This window comes from Panicum virgatum, chromosome 5N (assembly GCF_016808335.1).
Source record: "Panicum virgatum strain AP13 chromosome 5N, P.virgatum_v5, whole genome shotgun sequence".
In the NCBI taxonomy this organism is placed as follows: Eukaryota; Viridiplantae; Streptophyta; class Magnoliopsida; order Poales; family Poaceae; genus Panicum; species Panicum virgatum.
The window spans coordinates 5,345,808-5,368,523 of record NC_053149.1 but is presented as its reverse complement, the minus strand read 5'-3'; the positions used below and the strand labels follow the sequence as shown (position 1 = coordinate 5,368,523).

General features: G+C 46.4%; 1 pseudogene; it reads left to right on the top strand.

Annotated features, from left to right (window-relative positions):
• LOC120674455 lies at window positions 1-22,641 on the top strand (annotated as a pseudogene).
• Window positions 22,642-22,716: the final 75 nt, after the last annotated feature.

The window sequence follows — 22,716 nt, the reverse complement described above, 5'->3', positions numbered from 1 at the left end:
ATGGCGTGCGCGTTCCGGCTCGGTGGGGGCAAGGAGCGGCGGTTTGGCGGCCCTGGGAGGTGGAGTGGGTGGTGTGAAGCTGCTCCGGGGTGGGCAGGGGTGGAGGCCGAGCGGAGGGGGAAGCTCGACGGCGAGGTCGAGCGGCAGCACGGCAATGCGGCGGCTGTGGCTCCCGGGCGCGTGAGCAGAGGCTTGCCTCGGCTTTTATGGGCGAGCAGGAGGAGGAGAGGGGCTGGGCACATCGGTCTCGGGGCAGGGAGGCCGGCCGTGGCGCGAGCGGCGCTTGGCCGGGCGCGGCTGTCGCCGAGCGGCCGTCGGAGCGTGGCGTGCGCGGGCGGAGCGGGGCGTCAGCGATGGCCAGGGCGCGGCGCGTGCTTGAGTGGGGTGGTGGTGGTGCGGCGCAGCGAGACAGCAGTGCGGCGGCAGCGCGGGCATCCGCGCTCGAGTGGCTGCGCGCGCGCAGGGAGAACAGGGAGAGCGAGGGAGAGAGAGTTAGGGTGATTCGGTCAACGGTTTGACTCGCTTCGAACTCAAAATTTTCAATTGAAACTCGAAAAACTTTGAATACGAAAGTTGTTCAAAATGTCGAAATCTACAACTTTTGTTTTAGGCATTTTCCCATTTGATATTTGGTTTGAAAGTTACAAATTCAAATTTAAATGCAAAAGAAATTAACCTATACACATTGTTTTTCAAATTTTTCTTCAAATTTTGTGTGCTAACTTGAAAAACTTCGAACATGAAAGTTGTTTGTCATATAAAACTTTACAACTTTGGTTTTAGACAAAAGTTTATTTAAGCAACGGTTTGAATTTTAACTGTTAGGCCTAATTAAAGAATTTTCAAAATCAATATATGTTATAAAACTTGAGTTGAAACAACTTGTCATTTCATGCACAAAATTTTATTTTCTCCTCTTGAGTTCAACTAGACTTTGGTTCATCATGATGTCGGTGAGATGCCTATGCAATTTCATAAGCATACTCGCAATAGTTAAAAAGTTATTCACATGTTCTGACTTAGGGTCCAATTAATTTGATATGTTTTAATCCTAATTTTTGTTTATAACTTCCTTGCTCGTTTTAGGTCTAACCCATGCTGAACTGCCATTAACAGTTTGGGCGTGTTCTCTTAGTGGTTTAAATGTTACGAATGTTTCCTGAATTAAGGTTTAAATTTTGTTAACACGCGTATAAACACGTGTAGGTGTTCAAATTAAACCCACTTCAAAATGCACCTTCGAATGATTAATTCTTAATTAGTGTTTTAAGAATCTGGGTTGTCACAGTGATACCCCGCCAAGCCGAGAAAACTGCGAATCTGATGAACTGAAGTAGGAGGTTTCCAGTCCATCACTTCTTGTACTTTGTTGGGATCAACTGAGATGCCTTCCCTAGATATGGTGTGACCCAGAAATTTGACTGTGTCCAGCTAGAATTCACACTTGGAAAATTTCGCGTACAGCTTATGATCTCGGAGACGTTGAAGAACAATACGCAGATGTTGTTCATGTTCCGCCTCGTTCTTGGAATAGATCAGAATGTCGTCAATAAAAACCACGACAAACTTGTCAAGTTCTGGCATGAATACCGAGTTCATGAGATACATGAAATAATCTGGAGCATTGGTGAGACCGAAAGACATAATCAAATATTCATAGAGGTCATATCTGGTTGAGAAAGCGGTCTTGGGAATATCACAAGGCCGGATTTTAATTTGATGATACCCCAATCGAAGATCAATCTTGGAGAAGATCTTTGCTCCAGCCAACTGATCAAACAGTACATCAATGCGGGAAAGTGGATATTTATTTTTGATGGTCACCGCATTGAGAGGCCGGTAGTCAACACACAACCTCAGACAGTCATCCTTCTTCTTTACGAACAATGCTGGACAGCCCCATGGTGAAGCACTTGGGCGAATAAAACCCTTGTCCAGAAGTTCTTGCAGCTGGATTTTTAGTTCAGCCAATTCTTTAGGCGGCATTCGGTACGGCCTTTTTGAAATAGGTGCTGTACCAGGCTGAAGTTCAATGACAAATTCGATCTCCCGGTCTGGCGGCATACCAGGTAAATCGTCCGGGAACACATCTACATATTCACGGACTACAGGAATATCTTCGAGAGGAATATCTTTCATGGCATAGGCACAAGAGTTGTTGCATTGGTGATGAGGTAAATATAGAACCGAATGGCCATGGGTGGGTGAATTAATTTCAACTGCTCGGGAAGAGATATCTAACAATATCCCATGTCTTTTCATCCAATCCATTCCTAGAATAATATCCATACCTTTTAGTGGTAATAAGATTAAGGTGGTAGGAACGGTTTTACTACCCAAACTAAGTGGCGCATTATGAACGATTTGGTTTGATGCGACTTTACCACCCGGAGTAGATATCATGAATGACCCTTTTGTGTGACAAAAATCTAACCCAACCCTTGCTCCAAATTTAGAACTAATGAAGCTATGAGATGCACCAGAATCGAATAAGATAACTGCGGGGTGATGGTTTATAGAGAATGTACCCGACATAATTGGTGCTCCCTCTGGAAGGTCAGCCAAGTTGGTGAAATTAAGTCGGCCCTGCCTGATTTGAATGGTTTGTTTCTTGCCCTTGTTCTGATCATTTCTGCGAGAAGCCTGCCCTTGAGATTGTCCCGCCTGGGGGCACATCTTGACAAAGTGATCCGGACTCCCGCATTTGAAACAGCGGTTATTGTTGTCAGGGCGAGCGGCTTGCTGAGTATTCGGCCTAGGGCTGGTCTGCTGCTACTGAGGTGCAACTCGAGCTTGCTGGGGTAGTCCGAATCGAGTCTGCTGCTGCTATTGAGGAGGACGAATAATTCAACGCCCTGGATGAGGGGCCTTCTGAGAGGGTGCGAGTGGATTATTCTGCGCAAGGCGATACCTCGGTGCAGAGGCACTCGAGGGTCCAGCAGGTATCTTGCGCTTCTTTTCAGTGCGGTGTGCAGAAATAAGATCCTCCTGGGAGATAGCCATATTCACCAATTCATTGAAAGAGTCTGCACTGACAAGATTTAGCCTTTCTTGTAATTTGGTGCTAAGGCCTCGACGGAAGCGTTCATGCTTCTTAACGTCGGTATCCGCGTGATGTCCAGCATATTGACACAATTGATTGAATGCCTGGGCATACTGCACTACAGTACGAGTGCCCTGAGTTAAGGCCAAGAACTCGTTGAGCTTACGGTCAAGAAGTCCAGCTGGAATATGATGAGCCCGAAAAGCTATTTTGAACTCATTCCAATTCACCACATGATCAGCCGGTAGCATCCCGTGGTAATGATCCCACCACATACGAGCTGATCCGCAAAGCTGCTGCGCTGCGTAGCGAGTCTTGTTCGCTTCTGAACAAGGAGTAGTCGATAGAGAAAACTTGGACTCGATTGTGCGAATCCAAGCGTCCGCGTCTAGAGGCTCATCCGCTTTAGTAAACAGCGGAGGCTGAGTACTGAGGAAATCTTGGTAGCTCGCTTCTTGTGCTTGATGAGAATGATGCCCACCCCGCGGTTGTTGCTGAGCTTGAACCAACTGCCGCAAAATTTCCGTCTTGGCGGCAAGAACCTCAGCGAGACCCACTGGTGGAGGAGGTGGAGGTGGGTCGCCATTCCCCCCGGCTCCAAAACCACTAGGGTCACCTCGAGTTGATCCAACCATCTGAAATGTGGGTACTCTTGCATTAGGCTCAACATTATCATCATTTCAAATGGAACATACAACTCAAAATGACAAGGAAGTAATAGGAATCGCTTAAATCATGTTGTGCAGAAAAACTGGTGATACGAAATCGTGCATAACTGGAGTTATGTACATGATATAAACTTGAAACTTTTACAGGAGATAGATAATTTCATGAGCTAAGACTTTGGTAGTCATCACAAAGTCAGATTCCCAGAGTAGGTTAGTCGAAAAATTCATTTACTCCTCCTCTGGTTTTCTGTTTTACAGAAAACAGAGCTTCTGTATTTTGCGATTATCTCTTGCGACACAAATCCGTTTGAGCTGAAATTTTGTGAGCATTTCAATGATGAAATTTGGAACAACTTTGGTATTCAACTTAGGAGCTAATTCATAAAGGAAAAGAGGTTAAAATTTCGAACTAGCTGCTGTATTCAGCTTTTCACAAATCACCGATATTTCACATTAGTAGCATTAGAGGTTCATTACATTCATCATCCTCCCATTTCCACTTGGTTACTTCTAACATCAGTACTAAGGGGGTTACTCAACTCTAAGTTAGCCTAGTAGCCATGATCCAAAAGTAGGCTACACTAAGAGGAGTCTACAAAAGCTAAGAAAACAGCGCCTCGGTCTACATATTGACCGATGCCTCACTCGCCACGGGAGTGTGAACCTCAACCGGTGCGAGCTGCGGCGCCTGGTCCTCAGAGTCCATCTCTGAAATGCCCTGGATCTCATGGGGATCGTCCTCACCGTCCACCTGCATCTCGTCGGGTGGTGCGTGAAGGGCATCCTGCGCGTGCTGCATCTTGTGGAGCTGCCCCTGGGCCTCGTCCAAGTCAAGCTGAAGGTCGGGAAACTGGTCCTCCAGGAAGTTGATCGTAGCATCACGATCCAACACCGTGTCCTGAAGCTCGTGAACCTGGCCGTGGAGCTGGGTGATAAGAGCTGCCCTGCTCTCGAGCTCGGCACTAGCCTCCTGAAGCTGCTCGTCTCTCAGCTGGACCGTCAGGTGCAAGGCCTGAGCCTGGTCCACCAACTGAGCGACGACGTAACTCTGGTACGTGTGAAGTCTGTAGAGACCGTCTAAGCACATCGCTGTCGTCCAAAGTGCCCCGACCGGGTCGAGGGTAGCGACTACGTTCACGTGTGCCATCCGGTCAAGCCAAAGTGGGTCTGCTGGGTCGGGTGCAGGGAACAACCCGAACGCGGTCAGAACCACCTCCAGAGGGTGAGAAGAGCAAAAAATGGTCATCGCCCTCATGGTGGCAAGCTCCCAAGTGTCAAGCAGATGGTGACCGACCATCTGAGTCATTATCGGCTCCCACCCGTTGAGCGGGTGCTGCGGGATCACCATCGTCACACTGCAGCGACGAACTCCATCCTCCACAAACTCATGGCCATCGTAAATCGGTGGAGGTAACCGGCTGCACTCAAAAGCTCCCAAAGATGGCGAGGAAATCCATCCCAGTGCAAGCAAAGGGGAGTGCACGTGCCCCTGCGCGTCAACAACCAGCAGCTCTTCCATCTGTCCCAACAAAACACCGATGCATCAGCTGATGGTAAACAAGGAATAGCTGATTCTGGACAGTGAAAGAAATTGCCAAAATGATAGATAATATGCTCCAAAAATCCTCAAAAATTTACAAAAGATCCCTATGATAATAAGTAAAAATTTATCTAGTCATCACTAAGATCAATTCGGACTCTAGGGGGTGCTATGCTCAGGTTTTCAAAGTGACGTCAACCAGGAAAACTGGGTGTCCAGAGAGGGTGTATTTTGACCATAACTCTCAAACCAGTTATCTAAAACGCTTCCAATTTTTATGGTAATTTAATCATTTAGTTATATACAACTTTCATGTTGAACGATTTTTCATTTGAACAACTTATGAAGGTCGAAAAATTTTAGTTTGTACAGACTGTTCAGAGTTGACAGTTTTACATAGGGTTGATATAAAATCACAAATACCAAGCTAGAAGGCTTAAAAAATTCTCAAATTTTTACAAGAGTTTGATAACTGAAGTAGCATCATTTCGTCTTACTACCCCAAGTTTATTTGAATAATTTAACAGAGGGTTAAAATTCGTGGAAACCAATTTCCCTGAATTTGCAGACTATCTAGATGCTCCTTAGGATAGGGTTTTAGCCGATTTGATTGCGATTTCTTCCAAAGATTTCTTTGTTAACAATTTTGAGGATGAATGCAAAACCTATCAATCCTCACCAAGGAAAAGAATTGCCAAGTAACCTTGGTCTTACGCAATTGACTTTGGTGGCATACATATTATGTCTCTCACTATGTAGCTACTCGATATAGCTAGATAGCCTAGAATTCGATTTCGAGTTAGCGTACTTGCAGAAAATTGACAATACATAAATTGAACCTTCCGTGCCAGCACTCACGAAAGCGTTCCCATCCATTACCGATCACTATAGAACCGTCATCCATACAATTACGGCCGTATGGACAACGTTAAGCATACGTTATCGAAACAATGTATTGACTGAGTACCGTCTTTGACGGGGAATTGAATTCCAATTTCGAACCATTACTCCCCATATAATGAACCGAAGTTGGTATATGGGCAGCAGCTCAATTAGGCCACTGCTTGAGCTCCAGCGTTCGGCTTGCATCACCGACGGGAAGGTCAGACTCCCTCAGCTGACTGAGTAAGCATACCTCCGCGGCGACGATGTAGTTGCAGAATTTAAATTACGGAATTTAAATACTGAAAAGTAATGTGCTGGAAGTTAGCCATACAATATAAGTCACCTGATTATACCCATAAGATCCCCTAGGGCTTTACGTTCTAGACTTGTCCTTGGAGATCCTAAACTCTTTCAAAAACTTTTGTAGTTTTGAAGTCAAGTTTTAATTTGTTGTTTTGAAAACCGAGGCTGCCATCTCGGGTAGGCTGTCTGCGAGCTCGGATGCCAGCTGTGGCGGAACCACCCAAAACTACTGGGCCCGGGTGCACCGATCTTTGTTGCTAAGCAACTCTGACCCAATTTGGCACTCACCGGTAGTTCCTCGAGTGAAGCCTCGATAAAAGCCACGCTATTCCAGGATCAGCAGACAACACTCACACGAAGGTGAGCCCAGAGATTAGAACACAAAATATTTCATACATCTCAGAGTTTGCAGCGGAAAGGAAATTTATTACAAACCATATTCAGAGTAGCAAAGTACTACAGAAGTTCGAACTACACAAATTATTCAAGTGTCATAGTCTCAGCGGAAGTAATAAAACATCTAATGGAAGGAAGTGACGTATCGATAAAGCCCATACGAAACACGTCACTCAGCAGGAGGGTGGTCAGCACCAGCTGAAGGGTCATCCCACTCAACAGACCAGCCCGGAGGAAAGGTACACGGCCGAGTAAGACTCGCAAACAGATCTTCGAAGTTAGTACCTGAAAAACAGTGCCACAAGCAAGGCTGAGTATACTAATGCTCAGCAAGACTTACCCGTCACCGGATATAACATAGTCCGATAACTAGACATGCGAGGCTTTTTAGGTCGGTGGGGTTTGTTTTGCCAAAAATGCCACTAAGAGTTGATCCTTATTTTCAGATTTTATTTAGCCATCTTCTAGTTAGATTAACCGTTCTAAGTTGGCATCTAACTCTACACAAACATGGTAGAGCAATCATTTAATCAATCAGCAGTATTATCATCATCATGTTCCACTTGTTACTCTATGTGACCGAAAACGTTAAGCAATCTCATGCCGTGAGAGGCGGACGATTCTGAATCAATTTTCAACCTGGCCAGGGGAACCAAACACACACGCATGGGGATCGACGTCGCTTTCACCCACGCAACTTTTCCTCTTTCTTTCCAGTCCATGGATCCGGGTCACCCTCCCCGACTACAGAGTCCGACCACTCTGCACCCGTACGGCCGGACAAAAATAAAACCTACATCTACCAAGAGGGTGAATGGTCGTTCCACTCGCCGGTCCAATCAGGTACTTAAGCTTACCGATTACCATATTTCTCGGCATGTGGCTAGTACTTTCAAACGCTTAACGAAATGAGCCACACACACCGCAACCTTAACCATTTTCGACTACACCAGCGGGGTATCACAACTACACAACCCCGCCCGTTGTCCTTATATTTCAGCAGGAATTAAAGTCAGTAAAAAAAATTCCTATTTGCTCGCGAGAGGCAGGAAACCCCTCGACTTCTACCGTACCTAATTAGCATGGCAACTAGTCGATAAATAGATCCGGGTATCAAACATAGGTACCTAGGGATCATGAATCTAAGGTTTTCGTTCAACGCCTAGAAAACTTAAATGTAGAAATAAGATTATTACAACACATTATAAAAAGCTAGGTGAATAATAACTCAGAAAATAGTGGGATTATGCACCGGGGCTTGCCTTCTTGGGCACTATTAGGTAGAAAAACCTCTGGGGCTTGGCCCAGCCCTTGAGATAAGTTAGCACAGTTCAAATTAACCTCCTGATCAATACGAGAGTTTGCGGGCACCAATTCGTATTCACCGTCCGCGAGATTAACCGTTTCTATATGCAAATGCAAAGATGTGTTATTATGACATGATATGATTTTTCTTTCCTTCACGATAAAGTTGTAGCCCAACAAAAGTTAATTCAGTGATGATCTCAACATTTCATTTCATGGGCAGTCATTTATAGAGTAGTAAACACAACTATGTTTCTTCATAAATGAGTGTGGGGTTTGGTTTTCATTTTTATCATTAAAACATAGCATGCTTTCACTATTTCATGACAACAAAAAATTACTCATGAGCTAGTGATGAAAAATTTAAGTAACACAGATCAGATACTCTAGCATCTATGGTATAGTTTTCAGCATCTAATCATAAAGCAATTAACCATAACAATCATGTAAGTAGATTACTCTAGTTGCTTCACCTTTTTGCACAGAACGTTTGACATAGTTTATGGTGCTAAAAATTTTACGGGAGAAACTTCATAGCATCTACTCAGTACTGTAATTTTTCCAGATTTTATATACTTATACATTAGAGGTGACAAAATGAACAAATTTAGCAAACTATTAAATAAGATTAATTCTACATAGAGTTATACTAGGAAAATGGTTCACAAATTTTTACCAGAGCCTAGTCATGAGCTAAAAATATTCCATAAAAATTATGAAGCTTCATATCAACGAGATAAATTAGTTATGCATTTAACTTATCATGAGTTAGCATAAATTTTTCAAGGTTCATTTGATTAGTACTGCATGTGAAATTTTTATTATAGCGAGAAAATACTCTAAATAAGAACATGTCCAAAAATCATGATCAGATATGGCATAGTTTACTAAAAAATGGTAAATCTAACCATGAGATACTAAGCATGATTTTTATCTAAAGCAATACTCAGTAACTGTAGCTCCAAGTTTTCATACAGGATCACAAAACTAAAGTGAGACTTCAAAAATAAATATATATTTTTCTGAGTATAAAAACTATATATGATAAATTAAGTTGATTAAACATGCATTACTCATGGTATATAGCAAATGAACTCTAATAAATCTGAAATTTATGGATTAACAAGGTTTCAGTTACACATGCATGCAGTAGAAATTACAGAGCAAGTTTACGTATATGTTTTCCAGTATTAAATTGTGAAAGTCAACAACAGATTAGAGAATCTTGATTGTTCCAACATAATAACTGTTTTGTTCGGATGCCATCTTTTTACTGTAAGCTTAAAATTCCATCAGTTATAACATATTCAAAAATCAAGATCGTTTGTTGAGTGGAACTTCCTGAACATGCATGGGTTGGTTTTCTTATTCTTTTTCCTAGATTAAATTTAGTAAATTTTCTGCAGATTCGACTGTTACAAAACTTGTAGATATTGTTACAAGGATTCTAGATCAGTTGAGTTTGCATTTTTATGATTTTTCTGTGATTTGTTTAGCATTTTAGAAGTTCACTAACAAACACTAGAAATCTTGCAAACACACCCTTGAGCGAAAAAAATAAATTACAACCGGGTCCTTCGCCGGCCTTCTCCGCCGTTGCATCTTGCCGGTGGTGTTCTGCTAGGCAGGGCTTACCGGGGCTGCAACGGGGAGGCGCGTGAGAGAGAGGAGGTCGAGGAACACCTACCCAGGTCGGCGTTCGAGTGCAAGGTGACCGGAAACAAGCTCGTCGGCGTCAATGGCGGAGGTGAAGTTCGGGTCGCCGGTGTTGTAGGCGAAGGAGGGCTCGGGGTAGAGGAAAGTCGTGCGCACGAGCACCGCGAGAGTGTGAGGAAGCTCCTGGGGTAGCTCTCGTGCACGGTCTCCCTCTGGGTTGGCCGGTCCGCGGTGAGCCCGAGCTCGCCGCCGGCGGCGCAGAAGGGCAACGGCGACGGGGATGGGTTTGGGCTCGATTCCGCGTGCGTGGAGCTTAACTGGGGTGTGGTGAAGCTGCTGGGGTGGTTGGATGGAGCAATACGGGGCTATGGTGGCCAGTCCGCGCGAGCTAGTTCTCGCCGGCCATGGCGGAAGGTGGAGGAAGGGGAAGGGGAAAGGGATCGCGCGACTGCGGGCCTTGGGTCCTCTTTATAGGCTGGAGAGCACCTGGGCGAGACTATTGGCGTCTGGGGGAGGTCGATTTGGTCTGGGTCGACTCGACGGCGAGCGGGCAGAGCGAGCAGGCGGCGAGCTGCATGGCGGGGCGGCGTGGAGGCTCGGGAGGGCCTCAGGGGCGCGTGTCCTCTTGGGGAGGTGCCAAGGGGCAGGCCAGGTGGCGCTGGAGAGCTCCCCTGGGTCCACTTGGCCACGGACGCGCCGTGGACGAGGTCCACCGGCGGCGTACGGCAGGTGGCGAGCGAAACAGAGAGAAACAGAGAGGGTAGATGAAGATGAGGGCCTATTTGTGATTTCTGAAAATTCAGGGACCTCTCTGAAAACTAGAAATATATCCTTAGAGGGCTCAAATGAAAAAGTGTTGAATACTAATTTTGCATAACTTTTCAAGATCTACAACTTTTGTGTTATGCAAATTTTCATTTGGAACTCACATTTTGAACTATTTTTAAATTTCAAACTTGCACAAAAGGGGTTTGGTTTTATTCAGTTTTTTGGTGGTTTTTGGCTGAAGTTTAATTGAGCACATGTCAATTGAAGTACCTCTCATGAGCCAACTAAATTTTTGTACACATTTTTGAATTGAATTCTAAGTAGCTTTTCACTCCTTTTTCTTTCTCCTTTAATTTCTTTTGTATACTTTGACTTTTATTTGACCTCTCCTCTTTGAATTAATTTCCCGCATTTTTCTTTTAAGTTTTAATTGGGTACAGTGATCTGTATTTAAGTATACTGACACCTGAGATGTTATAGTGCCTTTGTGGGAAACATCTGAAAAAGAGCGTCCTTCACTTCCTTCTCCACAAAAGGCGCTAACAGCAGTCATTCATCTCCGGTGTCACCTTCACAGGCACCACATTCAGTACTGATTCCATGTCTATAGTACCCTCATAAGTATAAAGGTTCCTGTAAAAACTAGATGTTAAGTTGCCCATCTCCTGGATATCCTCAGTAAACTGCCCATCTGGCCTTTTCAGTCTCTTAATGCTATTCTTCTTCCTTCTCTGACTGGCTCGTAGGTGGAAGAAACGGGTATTCTTATCACCTGCCGCCAGCCATCTGATTCTCGACCTTTGTTGCCACATGATTTCCTCTCTATGGTTGAGTTCGACGATCCTATCTGCAATCTTGTTTTCTACGTAAGTTGGTCCCATGCGATTCAGATCAGACTATAACCTCTCTAGTTCCTCCTTTAGGCGCTTTAGCTCTAGACGGACATGGCCAAAGGTTGTCCTTCCCCAGCTGTCTAGCTTGTTCGTCACATCTGACAATTTCCGTTGCAACTCTTGCAAAGTCGATGCCTTTCCCGTTTCCTGCCATGCATTAGCCATCCACGAGAAAAAATCATCATGTGATTCCCACATGATCTCGTACCTGAACATTTTCTTCCCTTTCGTCTTGTAGCACCCTCCTTGTTGCCACTGTAGCAATATTGGGCCATGATCCGATGATGTTGCTATCATGTTGCGTACAGTAGCAAAAGGGAAGCGGGAATTCCATTCAGGTGCAGACAGAGCACGGTCCAGCCACACTCTACAGTAAGAGCCTCCCACCACTTTCTTTTTAAAAGTCCACCTGCGTCCTTCATATCCAAGATCATGAAGACCGCAAACATCCACCATCTCCCAGAATCCCTCAATTTGGGCGTAGCTACGCTCTTGCACTCCTTCATGTTCCGATCGATGTAAGACTTCATTAAAATCACCTATGCACAGCCACAGCAGAGCATTTGATGACTTTATATGTTTCAGCATATTCCAAGTTTTGAAACGCTCACTTGTCTGGGCTTCCCCGTACACACAAGTTAGTCTCCATGGTTCACTCCCAGTTTCTATGACAATGGCATCAATATGGTATTGTGAGTACAGTAAAATTTCTAACCTTATTTTGTTGTTCCAAAAAATCCCCATGCCGCCACTGCGGCCAGAGCTGCTTACAACAAAGGCATTATCAAAGCCTAAAGTGCCCTTAAGGCCTTCAACACGTGCTTTGTGAACCTCAGTTTCCAGTACACATAACACGGACGGGGCAACACTCTTTGCAAAATCACGAAGCTCCTTCACTGACGCGGCGTTGCCCAATACGCGACAGTTCCAACTAAAGCAACTCATTACGATCGGCGGTCCTCCGCCAAGGAGGCCGCCTTACTCTTTGCCGGGGATTTAGTTGCTTTCCGAAATAGCTCGTCCAAACCCAGCTCTCTCCTCGCCTTCGTCTTGGAGGCCTCCGCCACCATCTTCTACTCCGTTACGCCGAGAGCAAGCTGGTAGGACTACCACCCCAAGACCTAGAACCTCAACCTCTCGCCAAGGCCGGGTAGCTGTGCTGAGACAACCCCTGGTTCAGCCCGAGCAAGGGAAGAGGGGGTGATGGGTGTAGGGATGAACCTTCACCGGCGGTGAGATTGCCAGCAAAGTCGCCAAGCCCTAGGTCCCGGCCTAGGTCCGAATAGCACCTAAGAGTAGTTTCAGGCTTTCAGGTGCACGGCAAGAAAGCAGAAACCTTCCCGGGCCAACCTTGCATGCAGGCCCACTTGTCCCGTAGCCTCATGGGCCGTTTCAGCTGGGCCCGCTACCATCAACCGGCCCGACAGATGCTACGGGCCTCGCAGCGGCGAACCTTTTCCTCGCCGGCCCGTTCTCATTTCGGCGCGCGAAGGGATGACGAACATTCCTTTTCGTTTCGTGCCACAGTTCTTCTCCAAAAGACGAAGAGGAAACAACAGAGGCAGGCATTGGAATTATTTTCCACCAACATTACTCCTTCAAAAAAAATTCAACGGATTTGTTTACTAGGATGGTAATTACTATAGCCTACCAGGCATCCAAATGGCCGACCCCTCCAGATCCAGCTTTTACTAGCCACCAAACCAAAACGAGCAGGGGTTAACCATGCTTGCCTGCACTGATATGCAATCTTTTTCTCATTAAATTACTGCCCCCAAACCCTTCAACTTTCCCCCATAGTGAAAAAAACGTACGCGTCTCTTCACCAGCTGATGGAATCTGCCCGTGTTGCCGGCAGTATCACCACAGCACGGCATGCCATTTAGGATCAATGGCAAGTAATCAAGGTTGCAGATTTACAGCCCATGATGAACACCACACCACTCATCCATTGCCATTGCCCCAAGGGTGGTAAATGGGCCCAAGATTTTGAACTATAAAATCTAAGAGCCGGACCCTAAAAGGGCCGGACTCTAATCTTATATAATTTTGAACTAAGTAATTTAAGGGCTTTGTTGGGCTGTGAAAAAAACACTAGAGCCATGACCCATTACCACCCCTAATTGCCCCTCTAGTTACCATCTACGTTACGGTAATTCACCTATTAGTATCGGGCGAGTGTCACCAGCCATGGCGGAAATTATTACTACCGAGTCACCGTGTTCCAGTTCAGGAGTCGCTAGCGCAGGACGCCAAGGGAGCGACGGTGATGATGCTCGTCCTCTCCGCCCTCGTCGTGCTCCTCGCCGGGCAACGGGCCTGCGCGGCGTCCGACGCCGGGTTCAGCGTGGAGTTCATCCACCGCGACTCGCCGAGGTCGCCGTTCCACGACCCGGCGCTGTCCCCGCACAGCCGGATGCTCGCGGCCGCGCGCCGCTCGCTCAACGGCCAGATGCCCGGGGGCTCGGCGCCCGCGCCCGCGGCCGACGGCGGCGTCGAGTCCAAGATCATCTCCCGGCCGTTCGAGTACCTGATGGCGGTGAACATCGGGACGCCGGCAACGCAGTTGCTCGCGATCGCCGTCACCGGGAGTGACCTCGTGTGGGTCGACTGCAGGAACTGTTGGAAATATGCCCTAGAGGCAATCATAGAGATGATCATATTTCCTTATATTCATGATTAATGAAGTGTTCCTTGAATATCCATGAAAGGCAACTTGTATTGATTGATAATTATGTGAATTGTCTGTGAGACTCTTTACTTGTATGGTTATTCTAAAGCTGTTCCTAGTCGGAGTTCATGTGAGGACACACATAGATATTAGACTAGCACATGTATTAGTTGATGACTATGTTTCACAAGTCATGGACATGTAGATGTCAAACTAATAAAGTGGGCTCATGTGGGACATGAGTCTGAACTGACCCAACACGAGAGATGGTGATTTCTCATTACACAATATGTACGCTGTGTCCCAAGACCTGAGATCGTCGTATGTACTCAAGATGTGAACCGACTTACTTAGGAGCCATCAAACGCTGCACCGTAATAGGGTAGTCATAAAGGTGGCTTTCGTGTCTGTCAAGAAGCATGATGTGAGACATAGTCGGTCAAGATGGGATTTGCCCCTCTCTACAAGAGAGATATCTCTGGGGGCCTCGAGTGATTCGGATCAGGAAATGCATGGCCATGCTGGGATTAAGAGTTAACCAAGTATTCCAAATCACAGGATCGAGAAAGAGTGGTCGACTTTAAACCAGACCAAATATCGTGAGGCAAAGGGAACAGCATGTATATGATATTGTGGCGGCTTGTCTGATATGATCTTTGTGTGCGTATAGGAGTTGACATGTCTTGCTACAGGCCACTGTCTACTATTGGGCCGAGTAAGAGTACTCGGGCCATGTCTATTCGCATATGAGCCCATAGGGTCACACACTTAAGGGAAAAAAGCCTGATAAGGATGAGATGCGAATTAGAATGGGCTTAGGTGCACTAATGGGCCTTTTCGGCCCAAAAAGGGGGCGCCCAAAGTGGGGCCCAAGGCAGCCCACCTAAGGGGTTATATAAACAGAGGATGGGGGCGCCTAAGAACCCTAGCTGTGTTTACTGTTCGCATGAATAGTAGCCGCCGCTACAGTAGCGGTGCGTGAACAGTAGCCACGCCTCCTGTGCGCCCAAGCCCTAGGTCGCCTTCGCGGACCTAACAGTCTGGATCGCGACGCTTCTTTCCGTACGTGTGGATACCTTTGAGGTGTCGCATCTGCTGCACAAGGACGAGCCGCACGTTAGGAGGTTCTCGCAACTGCACTGCCGGCTTCCATCTGTTCGACTACATCGACGCGCGAAAGAAGTTCCGCATCCGTGCGTCTAGTGGTAATCCCGTGATCTATAACTGCAGTAATCCTGTTTATGCGGTAGAAAATTTTTGTTTTTAGTACCTCATATTCCTACAGTGGTATCAGAGCCAGTGATGTCTCGTTATAGATTCGGATATTGCATATGGAGATATGCCTAGTTTCAGATCGATCTATGACCTAGTTTCGTAAACTAGCTGCGAAGGTTGTGCAACGACATACTCCTACCGGTGGGTTTTCCGCCATCAGAGTTAAGTGATGCACATAAACCCAGTCACTGCGGTAGGAGATCAATGTGATTGGTCGAATCGAAACTTAGGGCATAAGCCAGATGCAAGAGATGCATAGGGCAGTAGATTGGATCTATTACGAATTCCGTTTTGTTGCAAAAGCATGTTTTACTGTAAAACAGTCATAACTTTTGCATACGAACTCGGATTGAGGCGAATTTTATATCGATTTAAATCTATAGAAAAAGTTAGAATTGGTTCAGAACAACAATAGTGTTTTCGCGAAATTTAGATTTGCGAAATTCGGCCCAGAAGATAGAGTTTTCGGCGTTTTAAGTTCGGACGTCGGAATCGCATAACTCTGTTTTGCAGGTTTTGTGATCGGTATGGCCCCTATGTGTATGTGATGCATGTGTGTAATTGTTCCATGACCTGCGCGTCGTGATTATGATAATTCGGCTGGAGCCATATGAATTGTTGCATTTGATGTAATGGCCTGTGTGCCAACCTGTGATGATCCAAGTCGTGAATGTAATTTTATTTACTAGCTATTAGGTGTAATAGCAAGTTCTAGTTCTTAGAGTTTTCATCACATGAAGGATGGTGCACATGTACATGGAGATGGAGATCAACATGGTGAACAAGTTCCATGAAGATGGAGATCTACATGGCGAACAAGTTCTATGGAGATGGAGATCACCAGAAGAACAAGAGCCATACTGATTCACAATTATGTGCTTGCCGTTCTTGATGTTTTACTATTACGTGCGTCATAGTAGAAGTAGAACGATCCCTCACAAATTTCGAGCTATCATGCCCTACCAACTAAACCTTGCACTGTCACATGTCTTGTACGATTGGTGGTGGGTCTATGAAATTAGGGCGCCACTGGTTTTCCTTGACTAGACAGGCTGTATCGGATACATGCACGCATAAGGGTTGGTTAGCTTGACAAGGTTAGCTTAACGGTTAAGGACCTTGGGGCATAAAGGTTGTGCGCCGAGACATGAGATGTCACCCAACAACAAGAGTCATATGAGATATGATTAGCAAAGAGTTGCTTACCGATCTAACTTGTCCTCTAGCGGTGATGCTAAAGCTCACTAGTCGACTTGATAGTTGTGGGTCTTGAATCACTAAGAATCAATGGAGGGATATTGATTTTAGTGGGAGTAGATTCTGTTAAATTGTTTAATATGATTTACTCCATCATGAATATGTTTGTATTAGTATTTTGTATTATTATTTTGTTGTAGATCATGGTCCGCAATAACACCCAATCCTTTTCATTGTGTCCGGTCCTTGAGAAGGACAAATTGAATGGGACTAACTATGAGGATTGGATCCGCAACCTAAGAATTGTTCTCAGGGCAGCTAACAAGGAAGATGTTCTAGATAACCCATCACTAGTAGGGCCACATGTAATCAAGATGGCTGGTTACACACATAGGTTGGAGAACCTAGGCTTCCCATTTGGCTAAGAGTTGGCCACTAACTTCATTCTTGCCTCTTTGCCTCCGAGCTATGGAAATTTTGTCTCGAACTACCACATGCACGGGGCTGAGAAGGGCTAGAATGAGCTGTGCGGCATCCTCAAAATGGCAGAGAGTGACATCAAGAAAAGCACAGGTGGCGGCCATGTGATGGCTGTCCAGAATAAGCCTACTTTCAAGAAGAAAGGTTCTTCTTGGAAGAAGAAGAAGGGCAAGGCTAAGGTTGCGAACCCCAAGCCAAACCCTACACCCAAGGCTAAACCTGGACCAGCTGCAGACAAGGAGTGCTTTCATTGTCACCAGACAGGACACTGGAAAAGGAATTGCAAACTATACCTTGCTTCGTAGAAGAACCATTCTTCAACCTTAGGTACGCTTGCTATTCATGTTACAGACATATTTCTCGCTGACTCTTATGTCAATTCTTGGGTATTTGATACTGGATCGGTTGCTCATATTTGCAACACGATGCAGGGAATGACCAAAGAGTAGGAGCGTTGAAAGAGGAGAAGTTGATTTCCGTGACGGCAATAATGCAAGAGTTGCTGCTTTGGCCGTCGGGCAATGCAACTACACCTATCGTCAGGATTTATCTTGGAGCTTAATAATTATTATTTCGTTCCAAGTTCGAGTCGAAACATTGTGTGTCCTTCATGTCTGATGAAGGATGGTTATTCTTTTGCGAGTGAAAACAATGGTTGTGTGATCTCTAAGAATAATATGTTTGTGGCTCTGGCGTCCATTAAGAATGGGCTATTTATTCTAAATCTTGATGATTCACCTGTCTGTAATATGATTTCTAAAAGGCCTCGGCTTACTGATTTGAATCCTACCTACATGTGGCATTGTCGTCTCGGTCATATAAGCGAGAAACGCATGAAGAAGCTCCATTTGGATGGACTTCTAACTTCGTTTGATTTTGAGTCATACGAGACATGCGATGCTTGTTTGCTAGGCAAGATGACCAAGATGCCATTTACAGGTTTTCCAGAGAGAGCATCAGACTTGCTGGAACTCATACATACTGATGTATGTGGACCAATGAGCTCGATTGCTAGAGGTGGATTCAAATACTTCATAACTTTCACTGATGACTTGAGTAGATATGGCTATGTCTACTTGATGAAGCATAAGTCTAAAACTTTTGAAAAGTTCAAAGAATTTCAGAGTGAAGTTGAAAATCAGTGTGGCAAGAAAATTAAAGGCTTACGATCTGATCGTGGAGGCGAATATCTGAGCCACGTGTTTAGCAATCATCTAAAGAGTTGCGGAATTGTTCCACAACTTACGCCGCCTGGAACACCTTGGAGAAACGGTGTGTCTGAGCGACGTAATCGAACTCTGTTGGACATGGTTCGATCAATGATGAACCAGTCGGACCTACCGTTATCGTTTTGGGGTTACGCTCTAGAAACAGTAGCTTTCACACTGAACAGGGTGCCGTCAAAATCCGTAGACAAGACACCATATGAAATATGGACTGGCAAGTCTCCCAGTTTGTCTTTTCTAAAAATTTGGGGTTGCGAAGCATTTGTCAAACGACTCCAGTCTGACAAGCTTGCACCCAAATCGGATAAGTGCATATTCGTGGGATACCCAAAGGAGACCTTAGGGTATTACTTCTACAATCGATCTGAGGGCAAAGTGTTTGTCGCTCAGAACGGAGTTTTCCTAGAGAAAAAGTTTCTCAAAGGAGAGAAAAGTGGAAGAACGGTGCAACTCGAAGAAGTTCGAGATGAGCCAATAGGACAGGACTCTACAAGTGACGCTAATGCAGTTGAACATGTTGAGATGCCTATGGAAATATAAGCACCTCTGCAACCACGAAGGTCAGCAAGGCTCCGTTCAGCACGGGAATTATTATTGTTAGACAATGATGAGCCTGCAACATATGCAGAGGAGATGGCAGACCCTGACTCCGAGAGATGGCAAGATGCCATGAAATCCGAAATAGAATCCATGAAGGAAAATCAAGTTTGGAACTTGATAGACCCGCCTGATGGTGTGAGAACCATAGAGTGCAAATGGATCTATAAGAAGAAGAAAGATATGGATGGAAATATTCACATCTATAAAAGCTCGACTTGTCGCAAAAGGTTTTCGACAAGTTCAAGGAGTTGACTACGACTAGACTTTCTCGCCTGTAGCGATGCTTAAATCTGTTCGGATTATTCTAGCTATTGCTGCATATTTTGATTATGAAATATGGCAGATGGATGTCAAAACAGTTTTCCTCAATGGAAATCTGACCGAGGACGTGTATATGATGCAGCCCGAGGGTTTCGTCGATCCGACCAATGCTGCAAAGATATGCAAGCTTCAAAAATCCATTTATGGATTAAACCAAGCATCTCGGAGTTGGAACATTCGTTTTGATGAAGTAGTCAAAGGGTTTGGCTTCATTAATAATGAAAAAGAGGCTTGTGTTTACAAGAAGGCAAGTGGGAGCTCTGTTGCATTTCTAATCCTGTATGTGGATGACATACTGTTGATTGGAAATGACATTCCTATGCTTGATTCCATAAAGACTTCACTGAAAAATAATTTTTCGATGAAAGATTTAGGGGAAGCAGCATACATTTTGGGAATTAAGATCTATAGAGATAGATCGAAAAGACTTATAGGATTAAGCCAGGATATTTATATTGACAAAGTGCTAAAGCGGTTTAGCATGGAGGAGGCAAAGAAAGGGTTCTTGCCTATGTCACATGGCATACAACTTAGCAAGACTCAGTGTCCTCGGACGGCTGATGAGCGAGAGCACATGAGTAAAGTTCCATATGCCTCGGCAATTGGATCTATTATGTATGCAATGATAAGTACACGCCCAGATGTTTCTTATGCTCTAAGTGTTACGAGCAGATACCAGTCTGATCCAGGTGAAGGTCACTGGACAGCTGTGAAAAATATTCCAAATGCGTCCAGTCCGCTGGACCTTTACTGTGACAACAGTGGGGCTATTGCGCAAGCAAAGGAGCCTCGGAATCACCAGAAGAGCAAACACGTTATGCGGCGATTTCATCTCATTCGAGAGTTCATCGAACGTGGTGAAATTAAGATATGCAAAATACATACAGATTTGAATGTCTCAGTTCCGTTGACAAAGCCACTCCCGCAGCCCAAGCATGAGGCGCACACAAGAGCAATGGGTATAAGATACATTCTAGATTGACTCTAGTGCAAATGGAAGACTGTTGGAAATATGCCCTAGAGGCAATCATAGAAATGATCATATTTCCTTGTATTCATGATTAATGAAGTGTTCTTTGAATTTCCATGAAAGGCAACTTGTATTGATTGACAATTATGTGAATTGTCTGTGAGACTCTTTACTTGTATGGTTATTCTAAAGCTGTTTCTAGTCGGAGTTCATGTAAGGACACACATGGATATTAGACTAGCACATGTATTAGTTGATGACTATTTTTCACAAGTCATGGACATGTAGATGTCAAACTAATAATGTGGGCTCATGTGGGACATGAGTCTGAACTGACCCAACACGAGAGATGGTGATTTCTCATTACACAATATGTACGCTGTGTCTCAAGACCTGAGATCGTCGTATGTACTCAAGATGTGAACCGACTTACTTAAGAGCCATCAAACGCTGCACCGTAATAGGGTAGTCATAAAAGTGGCTTTCGGGTCTGTCAAGAAGCATGCTGTGAGACATAGTCGGTCAAGATGGGATTTGCCCCTCTCTACAAGAGAGATATCTCTGGGCCCTCGAGTGATTCGGATCAGGAAATGCATGGCCATGCTGGGGTTAAGAGTTAACCAAGTATTTCGAATCACAGGATCGAGAAAGAGTGGTCGGCTTTAAACTAGACCAAATATCGTGAGGCAAAGGGAACATCATGTATATGATATTGTGGCGGCTCGTCTGATGTGATCTTTGTGTGCGTATAGGAGTTGACATGTCTTGCTAGAGGCCACTGTCTACTATTGGGCCGAGTAAGAGTACTCGGGCCATGTCTATTCGCATATGAGCCCATAGGGTCACACACTTAAGGGAAAAAAGCCTGATAAGGATGAGATCCGAATTAGAATGGGTTTAGGTGCACTAATAGGCCTTTTCGGCCCAAAAAGGAGGCGCCCAAGGTGGGGCCCAAGACAGCCCACCTAATGGGCTATATAAACAGAGGAAGGCGGCGACTAAGAACCCTAGTTGTTTTACTGTTCGTGTGAATAGTAGTTGCCGCTACAGTATCCGTGCGTGAATAGTAGCCGCCCCTCCTGTGCGCCCAAGCCCTAGGCCGCCTTCGCGGACCTAGCAGTCCGGATCGCGACGCTTCTTCTCATAAGTGTGGATACCTTGGATGTGCCGCATCTGGTGTACAAAGACGAGCCGCACGTGAGGAGGTTCTCGCGACTGCACTGCCGGGTTCCATCTGTTCGACTACATCGACGCGCGATAGATGTTCCGCATTCGCACGTATAGTTGTAATCCCGTGATCTATAACTGCAGTAATTCTAATTTATGCGGTAGAAAATTTTTATTTTTGATACTCCATGTTCCTACAGGAACGGCAGCGGCGCGCCCGCCGCCGCCGGCGGGGGCGTGGTGTTCGAGCCGTCGAGCTCGTCGACGTACGACGTCGTGGGGTGCCAGTCCGAAGCGTGCCAGGGGCTGAACCAGGCCTCCTGCGACGCTGACTCCAACTGCCAGTACCAGTACGCATACGGCGACGGGTCCCGCACGGTCGGGGTCCTGTCCACCGAGACGTTCAGCTTCGCCGAGCGGCGGCGGCGGCGCGCGCCAGGTTCCCGTGCCCCACATCGACTTCGGGTGCTCGACGTACATGGCCGGCAATTTCCGCGCGGACGGGCTCGTCGGGCTCGGCGGCGGCGCCTTCTCCCTCGTGTCGCAGCTCGGGTCCGCGACGCCGTTCGGGCGCAGGTTCTCCTACTGCCTGATGCCGTCCTACGCCGCCAACGCGTCGTCCACACTCAACTTCGGGTCCCGGGCCGTCGTGTCGGGGCCCGGCGCCGCGACGACGCCGCTGGTGCCCGGGGAGGTGGAGGCGTACTACACCGTCGTGCTCGAGTCCGTGGCGGTGGCCGGGCGGACGGTCGCGTCCCACCGCTCCCCCATCATCGTGGACTCCGGCACGACGCTGACGTTCCTGCACCCCGCGCTGCTGCGGCCGCTGGTGGCGGAGCTGGGGCGGCGGATCAACCTGACCCGGGCGCAGCCGCCGGAGCAGCTGCTGGAGGTGTGCTACGATGTGAGCGGGAGGCCGCAGGAGGAGTGGGGGGTCCCGTACGAGGCGCTGCGGTTCGGCGGCGGCGGCGGCGGCGGGGACGTGACGCTCCGGCCGGAGAACACGTTCGTGCTGGTTGGAGGGGACGCTGTGCCTGGCGCTGGTGCCCGTGTCCGAGTCGTAGCCGGTGTCCATCCTGGGGAACGTCGCGCAGCAAAACTTCCACGTCGGGTTCGACCTCGACGCGCGCACCGTCACCTTCGCCCCCGCCGACTGCGCCCACTCGTCGGCGTCGACCTCCAGCTGATGAAGAACAGCCGGCACTGCCGGCCCTACTGTGTACCTAGCCACACAACTGGAAAATAAATAAATCATTTGAGGAAAAACAAAAACAGAGTTTTGCTAGGTTTTATTGTCCTGTTCGTGTTTTTCTTTTTGACAAGTCCTGTTCGTGTGTTGGACGAACTTAGCA